The 23,895-nt window shown below is 44.7% G+C and overlaps 1 protein-coding gene across 1 annotated transcript in view; it reads right to left on the bottom strand.

Annotated features, from left to right (window-relative positions):
• Positions 1–20,870: 20,870 nt before the first annotated feature.
• The window catches only part of tlr2 (toll-like receptor 2), a 120,469-nt gene continuing 117,444 nt past the window's right edge, over positions 20,871–23,895 (bottom strand). Inside the window, exon 7 of the transcript XR_015760970.1 lies at positions 20,871–21,166. The gene's annotated coding sequence lies outside the window, so the exon portion shown is untranslated. The remainder of the gene's footprint in view (positions 21,167–23,895) is intronic.

The following is a 23,895-nucleotide window of genomic DNA, read 5'->3' on the forward strand; positions in this document are numbered from 1 at the left end:
TATAAAAAGGTGTGTGAAACTTGGTGTAACCTGTCTTTCAGCAACTTTTATTGGTTAAATAAAATAAATCCCTGAACTCACTTTAAAAGCAGCAAGTAACAATTTATTTATCTAACTCTAAAAATGAACATATTAACTAAACTAAAACAAACACATCTCTACTAACTATTAACTATTCCCAAGTAAATGAAGGTTCTAATCGCATGCTGTTCCAAAGAATACAAGTTCCACTCATACAAAAAGACAGAATTTAGACACTCAATTACAGCCAGGTTACGTTTCTTCCGGAATGTTCTGTGTCTTCTCCATCGATTCTTCTGTCAGGAATGCCTCCTTCATTGTTGGTACCGCTATTATTTGGATGGAGTTTTCTCTAATACGTAGATGACTGTGAGAGCCAATTTCTCTCGATAGCTGAGGGCTGATAGCTCTGGCGGATGGCACTTAACTCTCTGGTCTTTCAACAACTGCCCCCTTTTATACTGTTGATGAAATAGGACCAATCCTATTGTAAGAAATATTGCTTTGTTGTCAAAACCATCAGATTTAAATTTAATAGGTTTTGATATCTAAGTGCCTGGTTTAAATTGATTGGGTAAATTCAAAAGCCTGTTGTATTGGTAAAGTCTGCTGCTTGGCCTACATACTGTATGACCTTTCAATACAAATGTCTCAGTTCGGACTCTCTATGTTCTTGCAAACTTAAGCTGGTGCTCTCAGACATCCATATTAATGTCTCAGCACAGAAAAATCACCATCTTTTAAAGGGACGATGCAATGCTTTCCCTCTTAGCATTTTACAATTTTACAAACACCAAATTCCAACGCCCTGCCTCCCAATCTACAATTACTGTACCCAACTTCACAACAATTCCATTGGCAAATTTCCAATGCTCTGTGACTTTTCAAAAATCATAAGTGTGCATCCACTATTTCTGCAGCTACCTCTTTTAATATCCTGGGGTGCATCCCGTCAGGTCCTTTTCCCCATTAGTTTCCCTAGCACTTTTTCTCTGCAAAGTATTTATTTACCTTCTCTGCCATTTCCTGGTTCCCCATTATCAGTTCCTCAGCCTCACTCTCTAAGGGGCATATGTTAACTTTGGCTTCTTTCTTTTTATATATTTAAAGAAGCTCTTGCTGACTGCCTTTATTATTTGCATGTTTATTCTCAAATTTTACCTTCCTCTTTTCTTTTCTCCCTTTGGTCATCATTTGTTGATTTTTTTTTACATTTTTCCAATCTTCTGTCTTACCACAAATCTTTGCCAGATTATATGTTTTTCTTTCAGTTTGGTGCTATTCTTAACTTCCTATGATTGTACTATCCCCTTTCAGAATCCGGCTTCTACACTAGAATATATCTTTGCTGTGAGTCATGAACTATCTTCTTAAGTACCTGCCATTTTCTCTCCACTATCCTTGCAGCTAAACTCCATATCTCTGTGATGCTATTAGAGTCAGAATCATCGAGATGTACAGCATGGAAACAGACCCTTTGGTCCAACCCGTCCATGCCAAACAGATATCCCAACACAATCTAGTCACACCTGCCAGCACCTGGCCCATATCCCTCCAAACCCTTCCTATTCATATACCCATCCAAATGCCTCTTAAATGTTGCAATTGTACTAGCCTCCGCCATATCCTCTGGCAGCTCATTCCATACACGTACCACCCTCTGCATGAAAAAGATGCCCCTTAGGTCTCTTTTATATCTTTTCCCTCTCACCCTAAACCTATGCCCTCTAGTTCTGGACTCCCTGACCCCAGGGCAAAGACTTTGTCTATTTATCCTATCCATGCCCCTCATAATTTTGTAAACCTCTATAAGGTCACCCCTCAGCTTCCGACGCTCCAGGGAAAATAGCCCGAGCCTGTTCAGCCTCTCCCTATAGCTCAAATCCTCAACCCTGGCAACATCCTTGTAAATCTTTTCTGACCCCTTTCAAGTTTCACAACATCTTTTCGACAGGAAGGAGATCAGAATTGTACGCAGTATTCCAACAGTGGCCTAACCAATGTCCTGAACAGCCGCAACATGACCTCCCAACTCCTGTACTCAATACTCTGACCAATAAAGGAAAGCATACCAAATGCCACCTTCACTATCCTATCTACCTGCAACTCCACTTTCAAGGAGCTATGAACCTGCACTCCAAGGTCTCTTTGTTCAGCAGCACTCTAGAACCTTACCATTAAGTGTATAAGTCCTGCTAAAGATTTGCTTTCCCAAAATGCTGCACCTGTCATTTATCTAAATTAAACTCCATCTGTCACTTCTCAGTTCAATGGCCCGTCTGGTCCAGATCCTGTTGTAATCTGAGGTAACCCTCTTCGCTGAAAATGTGTTGCTGGAGAAGTGCAGCAGGTCAGGCAGCATCCAGGGAACAGGAGAATCGACGTTTCGGGCATAAGCCCCGAAGAAGGGCTTATGCCCGAAGCGTCGATTCTCCTGTTCCCTGGGTTCCTGAAGAAGGGCTTATGCCCGAAACGTCGATTCTCCTGTTCCCTGGATGCTGCCTGACCTGCTGCACTTTTCCAGCAACACATTTTCAGCTCTGATCTCCAGCATCTGCAGTCCTCACTTTCTCTAACCCTCTTCGCTGTCCACTATACCTCCAATTTTGGTGTCATCTGCAAACTTACTAACTGTACCTCTTATGCTCGCATCCAAATCATTTATGTAAATGGCAAAAAGTAGAGGGCCCAGCACTGATCCTTGTGGCACTCCACTGGTCACAGGCCTCCAGTCTGAAAAACAACCCTCCACCACCACCCTCTGTCTTCTACCTTTGAGCCAGTTCTGTATCCAAATGGCTAGTTCTCCCGGTATTCCATGAGATCTAACCTTGCTAATCAGTCTCCCATGGGGAACCTTGTCGAACGCCTTACTGAAGTCCATATAGATCACATCTTCTGCTCTGCCCTCATCAATCTTCTCTGTTCCTACTTCAAAAAACTCAATCAAGTTTGTGAGACATGATTTCCCACGCACTAAGCCATGTTGACTATCCCAAATCAGTCCTTGCCTTTCCAAATACATGTACATCCTGTCCCTCAGGATTCCCTCCAACAACTTGTCCACCACCAAGGTCAGGCTCACCAGTCTATAGTTCCTTGGCTTGTCTTTACCGTCCTTCTTAAACAGTGGCACCATGTTTGCCAACCTCCAGTCTTCCGGCACCTCACCTGTGACTATCGATGATACAAATATTTCAGCAAGAGGCCCAGCAATCACTTCTCTGGCTTCCCACAGTGTTCTCGGGTACACCTGCTCAGGTCCTGAGGATTTATCCACCTTTAACCGTTTCAAGGCATCCAGCACTTCCTCCTCTGTAATCTGGGCATTTTGCAAGATGTCACCATCTATTTCCCTACAGTCTATATCTTCCATATCCTTTTCCACAGTAAATACTAATGCAAAATATTCATTTAGTATCTCCCCCATTTTCTGTGGTTCCACACAAAGGCTGCCTTGCTGATCTTTGAGGGGCCCTATCCTCTCCCTCATTACCCTTTTGTCCTTTAATATATTTGTAAAAACCCTTTGGATTCTCCTTAATTCTATTTGCCAAAGCTATCTCATATCCCCGTTTTGCCCTCCTGATTTCCCTCTTAAGTATACTCCTACTTCCTTTATACTCTTCTATGGATACACTCGATCTAACCTGTGTATACCTGACATATGCTTCCTTCTTTTTCTTAACCAAACTCTCAATTTCTTTAGTCATCCAGCATTCCCTATACCTACCAGCCTTCCCTTTCACCCTGATAGGAATATACTTTCTCTGGATTCTTGTTATCTCATTTCTGAAAAGGCTTCCCATTTTCCAGCCGTCCCTTTACCTGCGAACATCTGCCTCCAATCAACTTTCAAAAGTTCTTGCCTAATACCGTCTAAATTGGTCTTTCTCCAATTTAGAACTTCGACTTTTAGATCTAGTTTACCCTTTTCCATCACTATTTTAAAACTAATAGAATTATGGTCGCTGGCCCCAAAGTGCTGCCCCATTGACCCCTCAGTCACCTGCCCTGCCTTATTTCCCAAGAGTAGGTCAAGTTTTGCACCTTCTCTAGTAGGTACATCCACATACTGAATCAGAAAATTGTCTTGTACACACTTAAGAAATTCCTCTCCATCTAAACCTTTAACACTATGGCAGGATCACACCAATTTATCTGTATTTGGGCTGTTAATTCATATGTTTCAAAAACTACCAGCATTCAGTTAAAGAGCCATTCATTTCACCTTTTTACCATTTTTTTCTTTCTTTGATCCTAGTATACTGCTGCTTTTCTGTGTATCACTTCACAATTCTGTTCTTAAGTGTCTAAATTCAGTTTGTTTCATCTGCTGACCTATTATCTTGTGAATTCTCTAAACGGTTAAGCAATGTTCACTTTTTATTTTGCATTTGAGTATGACCTCGAAGGCCAATTCCAGATGTGTGTATCTGTTAAGTTTTTAAAGCATATTAACAGCCTTGGGCGACAGCAGTATTTGCATTATTCCGTTTTAAAAATAGCCACTGCATGTTTTCTATCCTTGAACCTGCTTCCTAGCCATGCTGTCAAGTTACCATTAATAGAAGGGCTTTAATTTTAACAAGCCTCCAATGAAGCATAAGTCCTTGAAGAATCAATATACAGCATTTACTTGGCAGCAGTTTAGGTATATTAAAACTAGTTTTGAAGTCGAATCATAGTTGAAATATACTTGTCCCCATAAAAAAGCCCTAAATTTGAGTCAGGTTTTGCATCTGTTCTCTGAACCTGTTCGTCTAATTGCCAACAGAGAACTAAAATTTATGTTGCTTATTTAGTAAAGGTGATCCAAATCCAGATTGCTGTAGCTAAGTTCAGTAAGTTGTATCTTTGTTGCATGGCACATATTTTGCTAGTCTTGTGTGCCTCTGACCAATATAGAAGTGCTGCCATTTTTGGAAACGGCAAAACCTGTTGATATCTGAAATAACTAGTAAAAGAGCAGAATGAACGTTTCAGAATAATTAACTTGCCATGTAACTCTTTGAAACGTCTTTAGGATGTGAAAGATGTTAAATAATCAGAGGGTTGTTTCCTATTAATCTGGGTTGTTTGCTCAAAAAGAAGCCCTTCTGCCCATCCTCCTATCCACACTGGATTCTTCTGGGTGTGGTTTGAAGTAACTGTAACTTATAGTTCCAGAAGTGAAGCTGAATTTTGGTTCCATATAAACATGAAACTGAAAGCTTTTATTAATTTAGTATTCAAGCCATGAATCTTTTACGTTACAGTGGTGTCATTCTTTCAATATTTTATATAGTTTAAAGATAAATTCTAAATCAAAGCTTTCATGAATAATTGATGTTAAATAGACATTTTGCTGAGCTCTCCAGAGTAATTTGGAATCTCTCGGCCAATCAGATTTCGATCATGGCGGTAATCACCTGTTCAAGTTGTTGGAGATTTATGTTTTAATAAATGCATCTGCTCCACTTTGTTCCACCAGAGGATACTTCAAGGGCACATTTATGATATTTTAAGTTTGTGAAGTTGTAACTGAATGACATTGTTACCATTGAACTAAATCTTTTCAGTATTGGTAACATGTAAAGGATGAACTATGTACCTTTTCTGTACAAAAGTAAAGGCTGATGAATCACCCAAAGATCTTTATCATTGAGATTTTGAGAATGTGGAGATGGTATGCCAGCATTTAAGGGGAAGATCAAAGCTGGAGGCCATTGTAATGAGGTACTTTAGTCAAAATAATCAAATGCAGTTTCAGCAGAAACTACTTTACCCAAAAGGCAATGCAAACACTGAACTCTTCCTAATCACCAAGACATTCAGAACCAATTTCTCTACTCAAAGCATTTTGGCTCCTCTTTTAGCCCAATCTCTAACTGATAAACTCTGCTTAGCAACCCACCACCAAATGTGACACAGATCTGCACAAACCCTTAAACTTGGTCTGGATGGCAGAGTTTCAATGGTCTCCAAGTTAAAACGGACAGCTGCAGCAGCTATACCTTTCACTCTGGATCTCATGTCTATCATCTTCAGTCTGCATGCATCACTGGACTCATCACCCACGTTGAGTTCTAATGATTCTATCTCCTTTAGTTTCAACCAGAAATGCTGGTTTCCAATCTCGATCTCAATCTTAGTTTCGCTAGCAACTCGGGAGGATCTTTCAAATACCCTCTCCAATTTGTCTTGGAAAATACAAGCTCAGACCTTAGAATCCATCGCACTTCTCCTTTCTCTCCAAAGAGTACATGTTTCCCCAGCAGGATTTCTTGCCAGATCATCCAAAACTCACCGCATTAATTACCCTATCCTGCCCCAATGACAATGCACTCATCTGATGCCAGCCCAATTCTAGCAAACCTTGGAAGAACTCACCACTGCTGGAAAAGACTGCATCCTTGCCATTGGCACAGTCTTTAAAAGGACTGCAGATGCTGGAGATCAGAGCTGAAAATGTGTTGCTGAAAAAGCCCAGCAGGTCAGGCAGCATCCAAGGAGCAGGAGAATTGATGTTTCGGACCTGAGCCCTTCTTCATGAATGAGGAAAGTGTGCCAAGCAGGCTAAGATAAAAGGTAGGGAGGAAGGACTTGCGGGTGGGGCGTTGGAAATACGACAGGTGGAAGGAGGTTAAGGTGAGGGTGATAGGCCGGAGTGGGGGTGGGGGTGGAGAGGTCAGGAAGAAGATGCAGGTTAGGAAGGTGGTGCTGAGTTCGAGGGTTGGGACTGAGACAAGGTGGGGGGAGGGGAAATGAGGAAACTGGAGAAATCTGAGTTCATCCCTTGTGGTTGGAGAGTTCCTAGGCGGAAGGTGAGGCGCTCTTCCTCCAGCCGTCGTGTTGCTATGGTCTGGCGATGGAGGAGTCCAAGGACCTGCATGTCCTTGGTGGAGTGGGAGGGGTTGTTGAAGTGTTGAGCCACGGGGTGGTTGGGTTGGTTGGTCTGGGTGTCCCAGAGGTGTTCTCTGAAACGTTCCGCAAGTAGGCGGCCTGTCTCCCCGATGTAGAGGAGGCCACATCGGGTGCAGCGGATGCAGTAAATGATGTGTGTGGAGGTGCAGGTGAATTTGTGGTGGATATGGAAGGATCCCTTGTGGCCTTGGAAGGAAGTAAGGGGGGAGGTGTGGGCGCAAGTTTTGCATTTCTTGCGGTTGCAGGGGAAGGTGCCAGGAGTGGAGGTAGGGTCGGTGGTGGTGTGGAGCTGACGAGGGAGCCACACAGGGAGTGCTCTTTTCAGAACGCTGATAGGGGAGGAGAGGGAAATATATCCCTGGTGGTGAGGTCTGTTTGGAGGTGGCAGAAATGACTGCGGATGATACGTTGTACATGGAGGTTGGTGGGGTGGTAGGTGAGGACCAGTGGAGTTCTGTCTTGGTGGCGATTGGAGGGGCGGGGCTCAAGGGCGGAGGAGCGGGAAGTGGAGGAGATGCGGTGGAGAGCATCATCGATCACGTCTGGGGGGAAATTGCGGTCTTTGAAGAAGGAGGCCATCTGGGTTGTTCGGTCCTCCTGGGAGCATATGTGGCGGAGACGAAGGAATTGGGAATATGGGATGGTGTTTTTACAGGGGCAGGGTGGGAGGAGGTGTAGTCTAGGCAGCTGTGGGAGTCGGTCGGTTTATAGTAAACGTCCGTGTTGAGTCGGTCACCCGAGATAGAAATGGAGAGGTCTAGGAAGGGGAGGGATGAGTCTGAGATGGTCCAGGTAAATTTGAGGTCGGGGTGGAAGGTGTTGGTAAAGTGGATGAACTGTTCAACCTCCTAGTGAGAGCACGAGGCAGCGCCGATACAGTCATCGATGTAGCAGAGGAAAAGGTCGGGTGTGGTGCCAGTGTAGCTGCAGAAGATGGACTGTTCCACATATCCTATGAAGAGGCAGGCATAGCTGAGGCCCATATGGGTGCCCATGGCTATTCCTTTCGTTTGGAGGAAATGGGAGGATTGGAAAGAGAAGTTGTTCAGAGTGAGGACCAGTTCAGTCAGTCGAAGGAGGGTGTCAGTGGAAGGGTACTGGTTGGTATGGCGGGAAAGGAAGAAGCGGAGGGCTTTGAGTCCTTTGTGATGGGGGATGGAGGTGTACAGGGATTGGATGTCCATGGTGAAGATAAGGCGTTGGGGACCGGGGAAGCGAAAGTCATGGAGGAGGTGGAGGGCATGGGTGGTGTCCCGAACGTAGGTGGGGAATTCTTGGACTAAGGGGGACAGGACACTGTCGAGGTATGCAGAGATGAGTTCGGTGGGGCAGGAGCAGGCTGAGACAATGGGTCCATCGGGGCAGTCAGGTTTGTGGATTTTGGGCAGGAGGTAGAAACGGGCGGTGCAGAGTTGTGGGACTATGAGGTTGGAGGCGGTGGATGGGAGATCCCCTGAGGAGATGAGGTTATGGGTGGTCTGGGAGATGATGGTTTGATGGTGGGAGGTGAGGTCATGGTCAAGGGGGCAGTAGGAAGAGGTGTCCGCGAGCTGGCGTTTAGTCTCAGCAGTGTAAAGATCGGTGCGCCAAACTACCACCATGCCTCCCTTGTCTGCCGGTTTGACAATAGACAATAGGTGCAGGAGTAGGCCATTCAGCCCTTTGAGTCTGCACCGCCATTCAATATAATCACGGCTGATCATTCCTAATCAGTATCCTGTTCCTGCCTTATCTCCATAACCCTTGATTCCATTATCTTTGAGAGCTCTATCCAACTCTTTCTTAAATGAATCCAGAGAGTGGGCCTCCACTGCCCTCTAGGGCAGAGCATTCCACACAGCCACCACTCTGTGGGTGAAGAAGTTTCACCTGAGCTCCGTCCTAAATGGTCTACCCTGTATTTTTAAGCTGTGTCCTCTGGTTTGGCACTCACCCATCAGTGGAAATATGTTTCCTACTGCCAGAGTGTCCAATCCTTTCATAATCTTATACGTCTCAATCAGATCCCCTCTCAGTCTTCGAAACTCAAGGGTATACAAGCCCAGTCGCTTCAGTCTTTCAGTGTGAGGTAATCCTGCCATTCCAGGAATTGACCTCGTGAATCTACGCTGCACTCCCTCAATAGCCAGAATGTCTTTTCTCAAATTTGGAGACCAGAACTGCACACAATACTCCAGGTGTGGTCTCACCAGGGCCCTGTACAGCTGTAGAAGCACCTCTTTGCTTCTATACTCAATTCCTCTTGTTATGAAGGCCAGCATGCTATTAGCCTTCTTCACTACCTGCTGTACCTGCATGCTTGCCTTCATTGACTGGTGTACAAGAACACCCAGATCTCTCTGTACTGCCCCTTTACATAAATTGATTCCATTGAGATAGTAGTCTGCCTTCCTGTTCTTGCCACCAAAGTGGATAACCATACATTTATCCACATTAAACTGCATCTGCCATGCATCTGCCCACTCACATAACTTGTCCAGGTCACCCTGTAATCTCCTAACATCCTCATCACATTTCACCCTGCCACCCAGCTTTGTATCATCAGCAAATTTGCTAATGTTATTGCTGATACCATCTTCTATATCATTAACGTATATTGTAAAAAGCTGCGGTCCCAGCACGGATCCCTGCGGTACCCCACTGGTCACTGCCTGCCATTCCGAAATGAAGCCGTTTATCACTACCCTTTGTTTTCTATTAGCCAACCAATTTACAATCCAATCTAGTACTTTCCCCCCCAATACCATGTGCCCTAATTTTATTCACTAACCTCCTGTGTGGGACTTTATCAAAAGCTTTCTGAAAGTCCAGGTACACTACATCTACTGGATCTCCCTCGTCCATCTTCAGAGTTACATCCTCAAAAAATTCAAGATTAGTCAAGCATGATTTCCCCTTCATAAATCCATGCTGACTCTGTCCTATCCTGTTACTACTATCCAGATGTGCAGTAATTTCATCCTTTATAATAAACTCTAGCATCTTTCCCACCACTGAGGTCAGACTAACTGGTCTATAATTTCCTGCTTTCTCTCGCCCACCTTTCTTAAAAAGTGGTATAACATTAGCCTCCAATCCTCAGGAACCGACCCCGAATCTATTGAACTCTGGAAAATAATCACCAACGCATCCACGATTTCTCGAGCCACCTCCTTCAGTCCCCTGGGATGCAGACCATCAGGCCCCGGAGACTTATAAACCTTCAGACCTAACCGTCTCTCCAACACCAAATCCTGGCAAATATAAATTCCCTTAAGTTCAGGTCCTTCAGCCACTGTTACCTCAGGGAGATTGCTTGTGTCTTCCCCAGTGAACACAGATCTGAAGTACCCATTTAATTCCTCTGCCATTTCTTTGTTCCTAGTAATATATTCCCCTGTTTCTGTCTTCAAGGGCCCAATTTTTGTCCTAACCATTTTTTTGCCTTGCACATACCTAAAAAAGCTTTTACTATCCTCCATAATATTCTTGGCCAGTTTACCTTCATACCTCATTTTTCCTCTGCGTATTTCCTTCTTAGTAATCCTCTGTTGCTCTTTAAAAGCTTCCCAGTCCTCAGTTTTCCCACTTATCTTAGCTATGTTATACTTTTTCTCTTTTAACTTTATATGTTTCTTTACTTCCCTCGTCAGCCACGGCCGCCCATGCCTCCTCCTGGGATCTTTCTTCCTTTTTGGAATGAACTGATCCTGCAACTTCTGCATTATACACAGAAATATCCGCCATTGTTCCTCCACGGTCATCCCTGCTAAGGTATTACACCATTGAACTTTGGCCAGCTCCTCCCTCATAGCTCCATAGTTCCCTTTATTCAACAGAAGTACTGTCACTTTCGACTGTACCCTCTCCCTCTCAAATTGCAGACTGAAGCTTATTGTATTATGGTCACTACTTCCCAATGGCTCCTTCACTTCGAGGTCTCTGACCAATTCTGGTTCGTTGCACAATACCAGATCCAGAATTGCCTTCTCCCTGGTCGGCTCCAGCACCAGCTGCTCTAAGAATCCATCTCTGAGGCACTCCACAAAGTCTCTTTCTTGAGGCCCAATACCATCCTGATTCTCCCAGTCTACCTGCATGTTAAAATCCCCCATAACAACTGTAGTGACATCTTTGCGACAGGCCAATTTCAGCTCCTGATTTAACTTACATCCCACTTCCAGACTACTGTTTGGGGGCCTGTAGATGACTCCCAAGAGGGTCTTTTTACCCTTAGTATTTCGAAGCTCTATCCACACTGACTCTACATCCCCTGACTCTAGGTCCCCCCGCGCAAGGGACTGAATATCGTCCCTTACCAACAAGGCCACCCCACCCCCTCTGCCCGTCAGTCTGTCCTTACGATAGCACTTATAGCCTTGAATATTCATTTCCCAGGCCCTGTCCACTTGAAGCCACGTCTCAGTTATCCCCACAATATTGTATCTGCCAATTTCCAAAAGAGCCTCAAGCTCATCCATCTTATGTCTAATGCTTCGTGCATTCATGTATAGTATTTTTAATTTGTTACTGCTCTCACCCTTCCCATCAACCCTTATTTCACTCAACCTTACAGCATGATGCCTTTCCGAGTTTTCTGCCTCATTGATACAGTTGTCTTTCTTGACTTCTCTTGTTCTAACTTTCCCTTCAATTTCCTTTTTAAACATCCAGCTTGTCCCCTCCCCCCCGCTCCTTAGTTTAAATGTAGCGGTGTTGCAGTAGAAAACCTGCCTGCCAGAATGCTGGTCCCTAACCTATTAAGGTGCAAGCCATCTCTCTTGTAGAATTTATGCTTACCACAAAATATACCCCAGTGATCCAAGAACTTAAATCCGTGCTTCCTGCACCAGTTCCCCAACCACACGTTCAAGTCCATTATCTCCCTGTTTCTGGCCACACTAGCCCAAGGAACTGGAAGCAAACCGGAGATAACCACCCTGGACGTCCTGCTTTTCAGCCGCCTTCCTAGTTCTCCGAAGTCTCGCTGTAGTATGTTCCTCCTCTTCTTCCCGACATCATTTGTGCCGACATGTACCACCACCTCTGGCTCTTCACCCTCATCCTTGAGGATTTCCTGCACTCTGTCCACGATGTCTTTCACTCTAGCACCAGGAAGGCAACACACCAGTGAGGTTTGATAGTGAGGTTGGGGTTGAAACGGAGGGAGTGGACGGCTGCACTTTCCGAGGGTGAGAGGTTGGAGTGAGTGAGAGGGGTGGAGAGGTTGAGGCGGTTAATGTCGCGGCGGCAGTTGGCTATGAAGAGATCGAGGGCAGGTAAGAGGCCAGCACGGGGTGTCCAGGTGGATTGGGTGTGTTGGAGGCGGGAGAAGGGATCATCAGAGGGTGGGCGAGAGTCCTTGTTGAAGAAGTAGGCGCAGAGGCGAAGGCTGCGGAAGAATTGTTCTATGTCACGCTGTGTGTTGAACTCGTTAATCCGAGAGCGTAGGGGGATGAAGGTGAGGCCTCTGCTGAGGACTGATCTTTCATCCTCAGAGAGGGGTAGTTCTGGAGGGATGGTGAAAACACGGCAGGGCTGGGAGCTAGGACCTGGTGTGGGGCTGGAGGTGTGAGTGGGGGTGGGGATCGGGGCGGGGTGGGTTCAGCATGGGGACGGAGATCGGCGTGGGGAACAACCCAGATGGCCTCCTTCTTCAAAGACCGCAATTTCCCCCCAGACGTGATCGACGATGCTCTCCACCACATCTCCTCCACTTCCCGCTCCTCTGCCCTTGAGCCCCGCCCCTCCAATCGCCACCAGGACAGAACCCCACTGGTCCTCACCTACCACCCCACCAACCTCCAGATACATCGGGTCATCCGTTGTCATTTCTGCCACCTCCAAATGGACCCCACCACCAGCGATTTATTTCCCTCCCCTCCCCTCCCCTCCCCTATCAGCGTTCCGAAAAGACCACTCCCTCCGTGACTCCCTCGTCAGGTCCCCACCCCCCACCAACCCAACCTCCATTCCTGGAACCTTCCCTTGCAACTGCAAGAAATGCAAAACTTGCGCCCACACCTCCCCCCTTACTTCCCACCAAGGCCCCAACGGATCCTTCCATATCCACCACAAAATCACCTGCACCTCCACACACATCATTTACTGCACCCGATGTGGCCTCCGCTATATTGGGGAGACAGGCCGCCTACTTGCGGAACGTTTCAGAGAACACCTCTGGCACACCCGGACCAACCAACCCAACAACCCCGTGGCTCAACACTTCAACTCCCCCTCCCACTCCACCAAGGACAGGCAGGTCCTTGGCCTCCTCCATCACCAGACCATAGCAACACTACGGCTGGAGGAAGAGCGCCTCATCTTCCACCTAGGAACCCTCCAACCACAAGGGTTGAACTCCGATTTCTCCAGTTTCCTCATTTTCCCTCCCCCCACCTTGTCTCAGTCCCAACCCTCGAACTCAGCACCACCTTCCGAACCTGCAATCTTCTTCCTGACCTCTCCGCCCCCACCCCCACTCCGGCCTATCACCCTCACCTTATCACCCTCACCTTAACCTCCTTCCACCTATTGCATTTCCAACGCCCCTCCCCCCAAGTCCCTCCTCCCTACCTTTTAGCCTGCTTGGCACACTTTCCTCATTTCTGAAGAAGGGCTCATGCCTGAAATGTCGATTCTCCTGCTCCTTGGGTGCTGCCTGACCTGCTGTGCTTTTCCAGCAACACATTTTCAGCACAGTCTTTAAAAGACCATTGTTCATTAGACTGAGCCTAGTCAGCTGGTATTGCCTGACATTTGTCCCAGATATGGCAAAGATCAATTACACTGGAGAAATTTAATTTTTAACTTTAAAGTCTGCGGTAGCATACTTCAAAAAGCAATCAACGTTTCATGTGAAATTCTTTTTAAAGGCCTGGCTGGATTACAATCAATGTGAAATAAAGTGTCTCCTTGTTTTTTTATGAAACATATTTTAAATTGGATCAAGGTAAAATGTCATCTTTTGAGCAGTTTTATTGGTATGTCATCTTGGAAAAAAGACTGACATGCTCTATACTGTACTGATACGATAATGTGATGACACAACTCATGCCCACAATACTAAAGTCAATAGTTATTTTGAATGTTTTATTGAAATTTGCCACAACCAAACAGGTTTTTAGTAATTTAACCTTTAAACTTTCAAAGGCTGTCCAGTTAATATTTTCTTTTAATTAATTAATTGACTACTGTGATAAAGTTTGCCCCAAATTCCATTAGAGTTACAACTTCTAAATACCTCCAGTAACCTGTCTTGTCTTCAGTACCAAGGGAAGTATTTTATTCTGCATCTTGTAGTGGGGGAGCAATGGTTTAGTAGCATTATTGCTAGATTATTAATCCAGAAACTCACTAATGTTCTGCAATGTGGGGATCTGGGCTCACATCTCACTACAGCAGATGGAATTTGAATTCCATAAAGAATCAGGAATTAAGGGTCTAATGATGACTGAAATCATTGTCAGGGGGAAAAAAAACATCTGTTTTACTTCCCTTTACGGAAGGAAATCTGTCATCCTTACCTGGTCTGGTCTACATGTGATTCCAGACCCACTGCAATGTGGTTGACTCTTAACTACTCTCTGGGCAGTTAGGGATGAGACAACGAATGCTGCCCTGGCCAGAGATATCCACATCTTATCAGTGAATTAGAAGAGAACTTGAGGTATTCACTGCTCTTGAGGGTTCTGAAAAAAAAAATCTGGCAATTGTATTATTGCTGCTGTTTTATCACCCACTTCCTTTATTGGTGCAGTAATTGAAGATTCCCTCAATGGCCAATGGTTACTTCTGATTTAACCTTTAGCTTCCAGCAATGTTCCTTACCCCAGTGAACATGTATTGGTTTCTTTACTTTTATATGATCATTGTGATTGACGAGAACAGTTTCTGCGTTCTCTCTAACATTAGGATTTTTTCCATTCCCAAATTTTTGATTAGAGTTTTCCAGTGTGTTCACAAATGGTGATTTATTGCCCCCTAGCTGTCTATGACATACCCTACTGATTTGCCAGAACTGCAGCTTCTCTTATTATAGAAATAGAGTCCTACAGCACAGAGACAGGCCTTATGGCCCAAACTGGTCCATGCTGACCCCATTTCCCTGCACTTGGTCCATATCCTTCTCATCCTTTTCTATCCATGTATTAGCCCAAATGCCTTTTAAATGTTGTTAATGTACCCACCTCAACCACTTCCGCTGGCAGCTCATTCCATATACATACCAAAAAACAAAGTTGTCCCTCTGGTTCCCTTTTATTCTTTCCCCTCTAACCTTAGACTGATGCCCTCTAGTCCTCAATTTCCCAACCCTGGAAAATGTACATTCACCCTATCCATGCCTTTCATGATCTTGTACAGCTCTAGAAGCTCCCCCACCGTCCCCCACATTCTGTCAGTCTCCTACGCTCAAAAGAAAAATGTCCTAGCTTGTCCAACCTCTCCTTATAACTCAAGACCATTGAGTCCAGGCAACATGCTTGTAAATTTCTTCTGCACTCTTTCCAGTTTAATAACATCTTATAATGTGACCAAAACTGAACACAACAGTCAATGAACGCAATGTCTCACCAACATCCTGTGTAACTGCAATGTAACTTGCCAACTTCTATACTCAATGCCCTGACTGATGAAGACCAATGTGCCGAAGTCTTCACTGCCCTGTCTACCTGTGACTCCACTTTCAGAAAACTCTGTCCCTGAACACCAAGGTCCCTCTGTTCCACTGCACTCTTAAGGTCTTACCATTCATCATGAAATCCGTACCTTTATTTGACTTTGCAAAATGCAACACCTCATACTATCTATATTAAACTCCATTTGTCATTTCTTGGACCACTTCTGCAGCTGATCAAGGTCCTCCTGCAGTTTCTGAGAACCTTCCTCACTGTCCACGGTACCTCTTATTTTAGTATCATCAGCAAACTTACTAATTATGCATTGATATAGATAACAATAATGGGCCCAGCACCGACCCCTGAGGCACCCAACTAGCCAAAGGCCTCCAGTCCAACAAGCGTCCTTCCACTCTTACCCTCTGGTTCTTACCTTCCAGTCAATTTTGGCATCCAAGGCGAGATGGCAAATTGGATACATGCAATCTAACCTTCTAGAGCAGCCTTCAATGTGGAATCTTATCAAAGACCTTACTGAAATCCATAGAGACTACGACTAACATCCTGCCTTGTCAACCTTCTTGGTACTTCATTGAAGAGCTCTAATAAATTTGTGAGGCTTGCTCTCCCACTCTCAAAGCCATACTGACTACTTCCAATCAAACCCTGTCTTTCAAAATGCATTTATATCTTATCCCTCAGAATCTTCTCAAGTAACCTATCCACCACAGATGTTAATCTTATTTGTCTATAGTTCCCTGCCTTTTCTTTGCAGCCCTTGTTGGATAATGGCACAGTCTTCCAGGACCTCACCCGTGGCTCACTATGATGAAAAAGTATCAGCCAGGGTCTCTGCAATTTCTTCTCTAGTCTCTTGCAATGTTCTTGGATATATCTGGTCAGGGCCAGGAGGTTTGTCCACCTTCATACATTCTAATGCATTCAACACCACCTCCACTGTGTTTATAGACTGTCCCCAAGATATCACCCTCCCTATTATTTTCTTGAAATCTTATGGTCTTCTGAACTGGACTGGCTCTATAAATACAGCAGCTGTGAGAGCAGGTTAGAAGTTTCAGAATTCTGTAGTGTGTAACTCCTCATCAGAACTGATAGCAGCTAGGAAAAACATGGTATTAATCCTGAAGATGAAATTGAGGAGAGCGGAAGGAGAAGTGAGTGAGTAGGTGGAGATGGAATGAAGGAGGTGGACAGGCAAAAGGATTATTGCTAATAGACCAGGATAGAGGAGAAGTTAAATAATGGTAGAGAGCTGTGAGTAGGAGAAAATGGATCACTGGACTTGAAGCGTTAACTCTGCTTTCTTCCCACAGATGTTTCCAGGCCTGCTGAATTTCTTCAATTTATTTTTATTTCATCGTTCTTTGTTTTATATTACCTTCCAAATTCACTTCCATTGACTTCTAAGGGCAAGGGCCGCAGATACATGGGAGTGCTATCATCTGCAAGTTTCCCTCCAACTCAGCATCTGACAAGGAAATATATTGCTGCTTTTATGATTTTGGATCCAAATCTTGAAACTCCCTACCTGACTGCAGTGGTTTAAGAAAGCAACTCAGTACCATCTTTTCAACAACATTCCCTCTAAGTTGAGCATATGTGCAGCCGCTTCTGTGTTCCTTGCATGGCGATTGGCGTTAGTACACTGATCATAGCATTGACTTCCTGTTCCAGAAATCACTGTTGTACCCAGTCTGTAAAGCCTGCGCAGCTTCTAAGAGAAGTAGATGAAATGTTGCTTTTGAAGGGTAACTACAGATTGGCAATACATAATGGGACAGCCAACTAAGCTCATGCCTGAACCTGCAAGAAACATTGCTTTTTGCATCTTTGGCAGGCCAGTGCACTGAGGAAAATTGAAGAGCTAAGCCTCTCGTTGACAATCTCCTGAACTGCAGTGCACGTCTTTGAAAACTAGCGAGACAGAATGAAGATATGGGGAATAGCTAGTTCTGTACTCTCATTCAAGGTGAATGTAAATGTGGAATAATGTGCAGGCCAGGCCCAAGCGCAATTCTCACACATCGTGTTTAGCTGCTGTGTTGTTCACGTTTTAAGTATAATGCCTTGCCTACAGTCATCAATGTCATGGTCCAAGAATCCATGATGTCTATAGTTACAACAGTTAAGGACTTCGTTGTTTGTGATTGATTAGCAATGCTTGGCCATTGCAAACTTTTTTTTTAAATCCTTGGGACATGTGAAGAGGCTGCTCATCTCCCACATGGGTGCAACTTAACCAAGTCTGCTGCAACAAAAACTAGAGCAGACCTCTTAAGAGTGCAACTAAAGGGATACAGTATTTACCAAACTCAGAATATCCGCAATTACAGAGGAGCCTCAATTTTCCAGCATTCGATTAACTGAATTTCGGGTTATCCAAACAAGATCACAAGGTCCCAATACTTGGCAACTATGTTATCCAGCATTCGATTAATTGAACAAAATAAAACCCGCTCGTGTCCTTTGGGTAATCGAGGTTCTTCTATATACATAACCCCTGCCATTTGTGTGTCCTGTTAAGTTCTTTTCTTCAACTCCCTGTCAAGGCTTCTATCTGTAATCCTGGCCTCTGTAGTTAGGCTGAAGGGAAATGTCTCTGGATTGGGTTTGTTGATCTGGAACACTTGGGTGGCTATACCTTGGGGCTGAGGGGACCCTGGTCTACTAAGAAATAATCTTCCCAGATGTAAGTCAAGATTAGAGTGGTGCTGGAGGAGCTCAGCAGGTCAGGCAGCATCTGAGGAGCAGGATTCCTGATGAAGGGCCTTTGCCCAAAACGTCAATTTTCCTGCTCCTCGGATGCTGCCTGACATGCTGTGCTTTTCCAGTACCACTCTAATCTTGACTCTAATCTCCAGCATCTGCAGTCCTCACTTTCGCCTTCCCAGATGTAAGCTTATCCTTTCAGCTAGAACATTCAGATCCCTAGTAAGCTGGATGGTGGGTGGTACTTCAGTGTCCTGAAACACAATTTCTGATGATTCTATGTGTGGCTCCTTCTCCCCTGTGATGCCTAATGGCACCATTATCTTTCTGAAAGAGAGGGTCACCTAGAGAGAGGTAAGGGTCCTTTGTCTTCTTTCACTCAGCTATTGATGCTGAGCATTTGTGGCTCCAGAGTGTCATGCAGATCCGCTTTCGTATCCGACAGATACTGAGGATTCTGATGGGCCTCCCATGGTGGTCAGCAACCTGTCCATGGAGACAGATATGTGTCTTGCTGGAGGTATGATAATGTTGGTAGCCTCCATATATTTGGATTCAGCTTACCAACTACTTTATGAAGCCTGCTTTTGCTGATCCTGCATCTGGGACTCAGACTAGGGCTGAACAGGTGCCTGGTCTCCTCTGAATCCACTGAGTGGCAAAGACGTTGAGCACTTTTTCCTCAATCAACTGCAGGGATATGTTGACAATGTTCTTATCAGGTTGTGCTCCCAATTCTTATCCAGACAGACTACCATTGTGATCAAAGTGAGCTGGTGAAGGTGCAGGTGAAAACTTTGGTGCATCCTCCAAGTGGCTTCCTCAGTTGGAGTTAGAGCTTCAGGTCTCCAGCACTGAACATTTTTGCCAAGGTTTGCAGGTGTCACTGGTTCTTGCATGTCAAAGGAGAAAGAATTAGTTATGTGAGTGGGTTAAAAGCTTGTCGAGGTTAAGATTTTGTTTGCATTGAGGTACTGAAAGCATAGTATAGCTCAAATGAACTTAGCGGGTTGTTTGAACATTGACGTGTCCCCATTCACATGAGTAGTCATTCTCTTCTGCAATTAACTCAAGAATTTTCTTTTGATGTAGTTTGAGGAAGCTGATGTCCACTATCCTCTTGGCATTTACCTTCAGGGCCGTTATGAGCCACTTTTTCCTGTATTGAGAAAAAAGGAGTGCATTTCATATTGAAGTGGGGACACGTGAGCAGGAGAGGTAGTGAGGTGTTCCCAGTGAGTGAGTAAGAAGCACAGAGGGCAGGTAAGGATGACTATTTTGGGAAGATGAGATGGGCGGGAACATTTGAGAGGGCATGTATGCAGTTAGGTGAATTAAAATTCCATGAGTCTTGGTAAGCCGTATGTGCAATGACAGTTTTAGACTGAATGGAAGCCCTGTGAGTTTGAAGTAGCAGAGAAAAGATGGTGGTACTTATTCTTGTGGAGCACAGAAAATCATTGATACTGTTTCAACACTTCCGTATATTCTTTTGTGCGCAGCAGTTGGGCTCCTGCAGGTGCATATAGTATTGTGGCTGCAAGTATCTGGGACCATGGGTACATCAAGACTAAACAACCTGTGACCAGGTTGTTATGGAGCCTGCTGTGTTTGGCAGGGGACCAATCAATGGTCAAGCCCTGCAGCAGCTCTAGAGTTCGTGATCGGTGTCCCTGCCCCTGGTGGCTTCATGATGATCAGCAGGATCTCCTCTCCTCCACTCCGTGTTAGTTCCTGTTGGGGACGCTGTGTGCCAGCTTTCCTTTCTGGGTTGTGTCTCAGTATTATGACTCTGACAGGAGGTGTACATTGAAAAGCAAGTCCCACAGCTCCACAAGCCATATCAAAAGTGCAAGTATGTTAATCTTTCACCAGAATAAAGTTATGTTTGTTATCTTTATTAAGATAATAAAGAAGGTGCCTGGTATGCTTTCCTTTATTGGTCAGAGTATTGAGTACAGGAGTTGGGAGGTCATGTTGTGGCTGTAAAGGACATTGGTTTGGCCACTTTTGTAATATTGTGTCCAATTCTGGTTTCCTCCTATTGGAAGGATGTTGCGAAATTTGAAAGGGTTCAGAAAAGATTTGCAAGGATGTTGCCAGGGTTGGAGGATTTGAGCTAAAGGGAGAGGTTGAATAGGCTGGGGCTGTTTTCCCTGGAGTGTTGGAGGCTGAGGGGTGACCTTATAGAGGTTTATAAAATCATGAGGGGCTTGGATAGGGTAAATAGGCAAAGTCTTTTCCTGGGTAGGGGAGTGCAGAACTAGAAGCCATTATTTTAGGGTGAAAGGGGAAAGATATAAAAGAGACCTAAGGGGCAACTGTTTCACGCAGAGAGTGGTACGTGTATGGAATGAGCTGCCAGAGGAAGTGGTGGAGGCTGGTACAATTACAACATTTAAAAGGCGTCTGAATGGGTATATGAATAGGAAGGGTTTAGAGGGACATGGGCCAGATTCCAGCAGGTGGGACTAGATTAGGTTGGGATATCTGGTTGGCATGGATGAGTTGGACCAGTTTCCATGCTGCACATCTCCATGACTCTACTGCAAACTAAATCAAAAGATATTTTCATCTGATTTCTTCAATAGATTCCATAATAACTTCTTTATTAAGAACAGGCTTTTTCTTTAACCAAGTGGCAAAATGGTTTATCAACTAAGATGTTATATAGACTTGGACTATATCCCCCTTAATTCTAGAACATATACATTCAGAGACAGGGCAAAATGATACAGTTCTTCAGTGTATTATATTTTGAAAAAGTTAAGGCAAGATAAGACCCACCCCTGTGGATCAAGAGTCTAAACTAAAAGAGCAGAATGAGGTGAATTCTCACATTTATCTCCAATCGAGAGGAAGTTGCTGTTACTTGAAAAGGAATGGACGATCTTCTGACCAGATTTCAGATTCTGAAAAGACAATTTCGTAATATCTTAATTTTATCAGTTTTCTCCCCATAATACTCAGAGATCCAGCTTTTCAGTTGGTTTTGCTTTAAGGCTTTCTCTTCTACCTGAGAGAGGGACAGATGTTCTGTCTGCTACTTTTTCTCCGGTTGTCATTTATAGAGAGCGAGAGAAATAACATCAGGTCAGGCAGCATCCAAGGAGCAAGAGAGTCAATGTTGAGGGCGTAAGCCTTTCATCAGCAATGTCAGGGGGCGTGCAATGGTGCTGACAGAAAAAATCTGCTGGGTCTTGGGGAAAGGTGGTTTGGAAGGCAATAAGTAGATGAATGTGATGGTGATAGGTTGGAGCGGATAGTTAGAAAGCAAGATGAACAGTCAAGAGGGCGATGGTGAGTTGGAGGGTTGGATCTGGGAATAAGGTTGGGGGAGGGGAGATGAGGAAATTGATGAAATCAACATTGATCTCATGAGGTTGGAGGATTCTAAGGCTGAAGATGAGGCATTCTTCCTTCAGGTGTTGGGTGGCTTGGGTTTGGTGGCTGGTTGCAGCCCAGGACTTGCTTCTGCTTGGCGGAGTGGGAGGGGGAGTTGAAGTGGTCGGCCACAGGATGGTGCGGTTGTTGGATGCGTGTGTTCCAGAGATGTTCCCTGAACCATTTTGCAAGTTGGTGTCATGCCTCTTTAATAGAGGAGACCACATCGGGAGCAGTGGACACGGTCAATGAGGTGTTTGGATGAGCAGGAACATTTCTGCCAGATCCTTTGGGGCCTTGGATGAAGGTGTGTGTGTGTGTGCGTGTGTGTGCGTGTGTGTGTGTGGTGGGGTGGGGTGGACCTAAACCTAACAAGGGAGTCAGAGGTAATGGTCTCTGCAAAATGCTGATGGGATGGGGAGGTAAATATATCTCTGGTGGTGGGTCCTGATTGTATGTGGCAGAAATAGCGGAGGATGATACGTTGTATCGAGATTAGTGGGGTGTAAGGTTAGAGCTGGGGGGGTGGGGGTTCTATCCTTGTTGCATTTGGGAGGGTTGGGGTTCAAGGGTGGCGGTGTGGGAAGTTGAGGTCGTACACTGGAGGAGAAATACCAGTCCTTGAAATAGGGGGGGTGGACGGAGGTGTAGTTCAGGTAGCTGTGGGAGTTGATGGGTTTGAAGTAGATGCTGCTGTTGAGTTGGTCACCTGAAATAGAGATGGAGGAGTCCAGGAGGGGGAGGGAGGTGTCCAAGGTGGTCCAGGTAAACTTGAGGTCAGGTCAGGTTGGGGTGAGGGGTGTTCATGAAGTTGATGAACTGTTCAGCCTCCTCATGGGAACACTGGGTGGTGCCAATTCAGTCATCAACATACAGAGGAAACGTTGGGGAATGATGCCGGTGTAGCTGCGGAAGATGGACTGTTCCACATACCGGACGAAGAGGCAGGCATAGTGGACCCATGCAGTGCCCGTGGCTACCCCTTTGGTTTGGAGGAAGTGGGAGGATTGGAAAGAGAGGTTGTTGAGGGTGAGGACCAGTTCAGCCAATTAAATGAGTGTTTTAGTGGAGGGGTACTGGTTGGTTTGACTGGAGAGGAAGAAATGGATGGCTTGGAGCCCTTTGTCATGATGTCACTGCATCAGAAGGTGGAGAAGTCACCGTTTTAGGGAGACTTCGCCACCTCCTGATGCTGCCTAGCTTTCTGTGTTCTTCCAGCCGCCTCCTTGTCTATTTTGGTTTTCAGCATCTACAGTTATTTTATCTCTAGCTAGGCAACCATAAGCACAGAGCACTCTCCAAAATCCAGATGGTTTGTCGAGCAATTACCGCCCATAATGCAACCGCTTATCCCCTTTCTTCCCTGCAATCACTTGGCTTTTTTGTAAACGTCAGACAATCCCCAGGTCTCTCTCAACTTCTGAATTACAGAAAGTTGCATGGTAAATCTTTTGCAACCCAAGAGTTGTCCAAGTATTTCTAACATTAGTTTTAAAATTGTTGAGAAACACACTATAAGGACCACTTCTTGGTTTGTATCACTGTACACCTGGACTTTAAATGTAACACCATTCTGAACACAGGAAGGTTCCAGGTATGGAGCACAGTTTTATGTGAATAATGCCTTAGAGTCTGTTTGTATAATTAATGAAATGTAGACTAGAGAACTTGTATGGTAAAGATTATTTATGGCAGACTTGTTCTCATGAATCTCACGTAGTAAAATATTTTCTGTCAAAACGGGAAATTTCAACAAAGTACCTTTCAGCTGCTGCTTCATTACATTTAGGCAAATATTCTTAGCTAAATTAAAATTCAAGCAATAAGTTAAAACTTGTTCCAGTTTCTGTCATTCCCTGACCAAGTAAATTAAACCTTTAATCAGTTCAAAGTTTCTTGCTAATTGTTTTTGAAATTTGAATGCAAGTTTTTGTATTTTCATCATAATTGAGTTTGAACTTATTCATTTCTGTTCCTTTTCCCTCCATTTCAAGTTTGAGTTGCTTCAAGTACTTTGCATCAGTGTTTACTGTAGAGAAGGATATGGAAGATTTACAGGATGGGGAAATAAATATTGATATCTTAAAAATGTCCATGTTACAAAGGTGATATGCTGGATGTCTTAAATCGAATAAAGGTGGATAAAACCCCAGGACCTGTCAGGTGTACCCTAGAACTCTGTGGGAAGAGAATACTGAGCTCTTGGCTGAGATATCTGATCATAGTCCCAGATGAGATGCTGGAAGACTGGAGGTTG

This window comes from Chiloscyllium plagiosum, unplaced genomic scaffold, assembly GCF_037043375.1.
Source record: "Chiloscyllium plagiosum isolate Xiang-an unplaced genomic scaffold, Cpla_swu_hap1 HiC_scaffold_1, whole genome shotgun sequence".
Lineage (NCBI taxonomy): Eukaryota > Metazoa > Chordata > Chondrichthyes > Orectolobiformes > Hemiscylliidae > Chiloscyllium > Chiloscyllium plagiosum.